The sequence below is a fragment of the Protomyctophum bolini genome, assembly GCF_963924005.1.
Source record: "Protomyctophum bolini genome assembly, chromosome: 10".
In the NCBI taxonomy this organism is placed as follows: domain Eukaryota; kingdom Metazoa; phylum Chordata; class Actinopteri; order Myctophiformes; family Myctophidae; genus Protomyctophum; species Protomyctophum bolini.
The window spans coordinates 24,310,833-24,317,369 of record NC_137871.1 but is presented as its reverse complement, the minus strand read 5'-3'; the positions used below and the strand labels follow the sequence as shown (position 1 = coordinate 24,317,369).

The 6,537-nt window shown below is 42.5% G+C and overlaps 1 pseudogene across 1 annotated transcript; it reads left to right on the top strand.

Moving 5' to 3' along the window:
* Positions 1-427: 427 nt before the first annotated feature.
* Positions 428-1,936, top strand: LOC308322228 (E3 ubiquitin-protein ligase TRIM21-like; annotated as a pseudogene). Its single transcript has one exon. The product of its transcript is annotated as an E3 ubiquitin-protein ligase TRIM21-like (transcript).
* Positions 1,937-6,537: the final 4,601 nt, after the last annotated feature.

Sequence of the window (6,537 nt, the reverse complement as noted above, 5' to 3'; positions counted from 1 at the left end):
CTACAGGGTACACACTCAGCTGTGACAGGATTTTGTATACTGTGTCTACACGGTACACTCTCAGCTGTGACAGAGGACATGATGGGAAGCTTTAAATCTGTTTGCTTTGACTGAAGCTTTATTTTCAGGAAGTACAAGTACAGGAAGATAAGGTTTACTGTTAATCATGCAGCCTTGCACTCTGAGCTTTCACAATTGTGTGTGTGTGTGTGTGTGTGTGTGTGTGTGTGTGTGTGTGTGTGTGTGTGTGTGTGTGTGTCTCTCTCTCTCTCTCTCTGGCAAATGTTGTCGGTTTCTATGGGCTCTTCATGCTGAGAACTTATTGTTTATTATATATATTGAAATTCAGGAAGTTGGCAATTCTAAATGTGGATTCACTGCACGGTGAGCTGAACCAACACTTTGACGATCTATTCCAAGTTCGGATATGGCTTCTGCTTCTCATAGTCTGCTGAATGAAGATTTCCTTTGTTCTATCTGTTCGGATGTGTTTACCAAAGCTACAACTTTACCTTGTGGCCACAACTTCTGTCTCCACTGCATCACTGGATACTGGGACACCAATAAAGTATGCCTGTGTCCATTGTGTAAAGAGAAATTCATCAAAAGGCCTATGCTTCCGGTTAATACTTTAATTTCTGGGGTGGCAGAAAAGTTCAAGAATTCAGCTCAGAGTCACAGCAGTCCTGGACAACAATCTGTCCAATCAAGAAACGGACATGCCGTGTGATATCTGTGCTGCATGGGTGAATGCAAGAGCACTTAAGTCCTGTCTGGTGTGCCTGGCCTCTTATTGTGCCACTCATCTGGAGCCTCATCAGAAGAAGTCTACCTTAATGAAACACAAACTAATTGATCCTGTGGAGAATCCGGAAAGTCGTGTCTGTGCAGAGCATGAAAGGCCGTTGGAGTTGTTCTGCAGGTCAGATCAAATGTTTCTCTGTGAGGACTGCGTCGTCATGAGCGACCACGGAAGCCATGACACTGTCACCGTGGATGAGGAGTTTCAGACCAGGAAGGCTCAGCTGGCACAGACCGAAGTGGAAATGCTTCAAATGATCGAGAAGCGTCAGCAGAAGATGCAGGAGATCAGACGCATGGTGGCGGATAGCAAGGCTGATGTGGATACGGTGATGTCAGACAGCATGCAGGTGATGCATGCTTTGATGCTCTACATCAAGAGAAGCCAGGCTGAGCTCATTGACGTGGTGAATGATAAACACAAAGCAATAGAGACACAGGCTGAGGGTTGGATTCATGAGCTGGAGGTGGAAGTAGCTCTGATTGCACAGAAAATCACTAACCTCAAGCCGGAACTCAGCGGAGATCACTTCCTGTCCCTCCAGCGCATGCTGTCGCTCACGGTCGTGAGAGAAGTGAGGAGCTTGTGTGATCCTGACCTGAGGAACATGCAGCGACACGCTGCAGATGTCACCCTGAATGCTGACACGGCGCACCCGTCTCTGGTCCTCTCTGGGGATGGGAAAAAAGTGCGGTATGGCGAACAAAAGAGCAACGTCCCAGCCAAACCAGAGAGGTTTTATCACGTCCTCAATGTATTGGCAAAGGAAGGCCTCTCCTCAGGGAAATGTTATTACGAGGTCCAGGTCAAAGACAAGACGCAGTGGGATTTAGGGGTCGCAAAAGAGTCCATCAACAGGAAGGGGGATATAAGATTCTGGCTGAGGAAAGGCAGTGAGTACACAGCTAACACATGCCCTGCTGTCGTTCTCCCCCTGAGAAACCGCAGAAGGTTGGTGTGTTCGTGGATTACGAGGAAGGTCAGGTTTCCTTTTATGACATGAACAATCAGGCTTTGATCTACTCTTCCACTGGTTGCATCTTTACCGAAAACATATTTCCATTTTTTAACCCCGGGGCAAACGATAGTGGTAGAAACTCTGCACCCCTGATCATTACTCCTGTCAAACACTAGCAATGTTAATTTGGTTGACTAAAACTATGACGAAAAAAAAACCAAAGGCAGTGACAAATTATGACTAAATATGTTGAAAATGTCTGGCTTATAGATCCGCATGCAGCTAAGTATAGATCGGGCATTACGATGCCATCACGGCCTGCCAACATAAACCTTTGTCGACTAAATCAACTGTATATTTAGTTGACTAAAATCTTATGACTGTTAGTCAACTAAAACTGGACTAAAATTGTAATATTTCAGATGAAATATGAAACTAAAACTAAATCAAATGCTGGTCTAGATCAAGGACCACTTAGCTGAGAGAGAGAGATGAAGCAGGGACCCCCACTACCACATATTGGACTTGTGTCAAATGTGTGTTTTCAAAAAATCAATACTTGAATTGGCTCGTAGATCTGCTATTTTTGGCCAATGTGTCGTCTGATGGAATGTGATGAAATGCGAGGGTTCAAGTGTCCCTATCATATAAAGATTTGGCGGCTTCATATCTGAGGACCCAGCCTCTCAGAACCCCTGTTGAAGCCCCCGTCATACCCCTGATCACCACTGTACTCAAACATAACATCCCATAAGAATAACAAAGTATGGTCTTTACCTTTGAACAAGTCATAGTTCTGCTTATCTTTGTTAACTTTGATAAGGTGGATTGTATATGCTTTCCTTGTGTATATTACAGTTTTATCATTTTATTCTGTCTTCAGCCATCTCTTGGGGAAAAAAGAGAAAGATGCTTAACCTCTGTGGGTGTCTCGGTGTCTGCATAAGTGAACAAAATAAAGCAGGATCTATTTACATAGTAGTTAAATGTGTTTTTCAATGAGTTAACTTTGATAAGGTGCACTCTGTAAGTGTATGCTTTCCTGTATATTACAGTTTTAAGTTGTCTTCTCAAATAGCCTTCTCTTGGGGAAAAAAGAGAAAAATATGCTTGACCTCTGTGCATCAGCATAAGTAAACAATTAAAGCAGGATCTATTTACATAGCTGATGAGGTATGGACATTAAGACAGGGTGAGTCGATGCTAATGAAGAAGGCCCTTTATCATTGGGAGGCCAGAGCACAGAGCCAAGGTAGAAAGTGTGTTTTCACATATAGAGCAAGGTGATACATGTTGTGACTGTCTGATATCTCTCACAAGGCAATCTTTATGGGCCTATATGCCGCTATGGTTGTTGTTTAACTGTCATGGTTGATTCTAATGTTATGACGCCAATAATGAATATCTTTTGAAATTAAGTTATTTGCCTCCGTCCCCCACCCACCCCTGTTCCCCCTCACCGTATACGTTTCTTTTCCCTTTTTACCTTCTATGATGATTTCTTGTTTTGACTATTGTGGAGTATCAGTGGTCAAGGAGCAGGCGGAACAGGGGATTGCAGCAGTTTCAAACGGCTCTTTATTTGTTTAGCAGCAAAGTATACAGATGCATGCAGGAGAAACCCCACGTAGGTTCAGCATAAATTATATTCCATACAATATAAGTTTCACAGGCGTCGTCGCCAGCCTGGAGAAGGATGAGAACAGAAGATTAGATTTCAACTCAGGTTTGTACAGTCTCTGATAGCTCGCTCCTCACTGGAGGGCTGTGGTTTTAATAACGATAAGACGTGACGGCGCTGCCTTGCTTCGTGACGTCATCGGTCTTTATCTTTAACTGTAGTCTTTAACCGTCTCTATATTTTAGTCATACAGTCCGATTGTCTCTGTCCCTCGGACATTCCCTGGACCGTTCTTAAAAGCCTGTGATGAGAGGAGAGTGACAGTTAAGACATGCAGAGCTATTCACATGAATGTGTGTTCGGTGGAGGTGTGTGTGTCGTCTTACCCCCCGACGGTGTGCCGTGCGTGCCTCCGTGAGCATATGTGTGTAACCAGCCGCTGTCAGACGTAGACTGAGTCTTCCTTTTTATATGACGGGTGTGGCCGCTTGCTGATTTGGGTGCGGTCGATCCATCAGCTCCAGCTGGCGGAGGAGGAGATTCGGGACGTATACATTCCCTATCACACGGCCGAGGGCGTTCCTAACGGCCCGAGGCTTCTTCTGTCTGACAGCGTGTCTGGTTGCCCTGGCAACGCACTTGGTGTCGCTCTCGAGACCCCACACTATATAGTTGTGTATATTCGTGTGTCTCGAAATGTTTTGATCAATTGAAAATGGTGGGCCCTATTATAAACAAGTATAATGCTTTATGGTGTCGTCCACTCACAGTTTTTGTATTGAGTTGTACTTGAAATGTACTGTAATTCTGCAAACTGTTAATAATTAAATCAATCAATCAAAAGACTCCCACAAAGAATGCCATTAAGGACTGCCTGCATGATATGCAGTGGATGTATATCAATATTCTACATTCATGAAATCTGAAATAAATTATTAATGAGGTAGTAGATACCATACACATTTAATGCAAAGTATTTCAAAATACATGACTTCCCTGTTTCTTTTCACTACAGCCAGAGACACAACAATATTGTTTTAATGATTTATGGCCATGTGCTGAGTGCTGACCTTGTGCAACCTGCAGTGTTGACTGCTCCAAAGCAAACAAACGGCGAAGCAAAGGTCAAAATGTAAGAATACCACGCGCAACAGGTTACACATTTACAGCTATTATGACAATTATTAGTTATTATTGCTGGAGCAATTCACAGATGTGATATGAACTATATATAATTTTTAGAGACAGAATTACAGAGTTAATTACCGAATTGTGAGCATGATCACGTATTGATGCCACAACAAAGACATGTAACAACGCTTAGTCTAAACACTGCAAGAACAACAGCTGCCGAATTGTGGTCTATTGTGCTCTGTTAAGAAAACCAGCTAAATAGAAATATTTGCAGTCTTGATAGTGAGTTATCTGTATTCTACCAGATACATTCTGTACCCATTGCAGCCTATACATCTTGTACAATTAGTCAATTAGACATCAGCATTAAATTAAATGCATTCAAAACACAACTTTACCCATAGTCTAGACAACTTTTACCTCAGACATGTTTTTGTGTGTGTATGTTGATATCATGATCAGAGAAGTATGATCGCAATCTGTACCATAGGACACATTTCAGAGAGAAGACAGAAGGGAAATGGGGTGTCAGACGAAGGGCTTAGAGCTCAGTGACGACACACACACACACACACACACACACACACACACACACACACTCTTTTGGATTGATTAAGTGGAATTAAGTAGAATCAACCATGATGTGCCCAATCTGGGAACTCAACCGCAGAAAAAAAGGAAAAAACACACACAGCACAACACCGATATGCACTGCAAGCAGCAATGGCCTTGGAGACTATGATTCACGTAGCCAGAGGCGGTGCTAGGACAATAACAATGTGTTAAGGCCAGCTGGAGTCTCATCAAACGTGAAGTTTGGGGCAGATAATCAAGTTACAAAGCACTTCCTTGTTCATGTTAATACATGGAAATATGACACATCTTAGAAAGAGTTCTTTAATATGACTGATGATGTAACCGTCAAGGGGCCAAGTATTAAGTATTATTTACAATACATGATATAGACCTACATGTACAAACTTGAATTTTTTTGTGCTGGGGTGGCGGTGGGAGCAAACGGTGCATAACAACAACCAGGAACCATATGCAGAAGGAAGGCAGGAAGAAAATGCATGCATTTTTTTTTAAGGGTAACTGTTGTATAATTACAATATTCAGTCATGCTTGCGGAACTCGACTACGTCTCGTTCCTGACTGCATCACTGTCGTGGTAATAATCACTTTAAACCACACCCTCGAGTGTAATATTGCTTAAATAACACGTTAAAGGCGTCCTTGGCGCTCCGGGATATCATTAAAAGCACGTCAATTAAGTCCATGGCGCTCGACTCGGCTCGAGTAGATCTGACTGAACTAACTCCGTAAGCTATATGTATCATTTGTAGTGGAGGAAAAATAGCCTACAATATTTGGATCTGAGATGTAGTGGAGTAAAAGTATTGGAAATTGGAAATACAAATACCTCAATTGTACTTAAGTAAATGTACTAAGTTACTTTCTACCACTGCCTTACTTTCTACCACTGCCTGCCAGCACTCCTGCCCGGGATAGCACAACTCCACTATTGATGGTGAGATATTAATAGGTCTAAATTCTAGAAAATACTGAGGCACCTATAGTATGCTGAAAACTACAATTTTCCTGACATATTTTCATCCCCCGTGCATTTCCTCTATATAATTACATCATATTCATCGTGGAGTTGCATGTTTATACAAATGTGAAATCCTCTGTTAATTTGTTGATTCATAACTGAGATTGTATAAATGTCGTATAAATGTACACTCTAAGGGGCGATATTAAAACTGATAAATGAATGCCTGAGGAATCCTGTGCAAATTGCCTGTCTGTTTTATTTGCCCGCAAAGCAAACAAGTCCCCGGCGTCGGTCTTTGAGTCAACAAACCACTCTCTGTTTACTCAGCCGTCTGACATCTCACCTAGCGGGAGGTCTGCGATCAGTATGTCCCAGACAGGAGAGCTACAGTAGTAGGAGAGTTTCTGGCTGCTTGTCTTTAAAGGATCAAATACATTTTAGTCGATAAATAAATACAGGGGCCT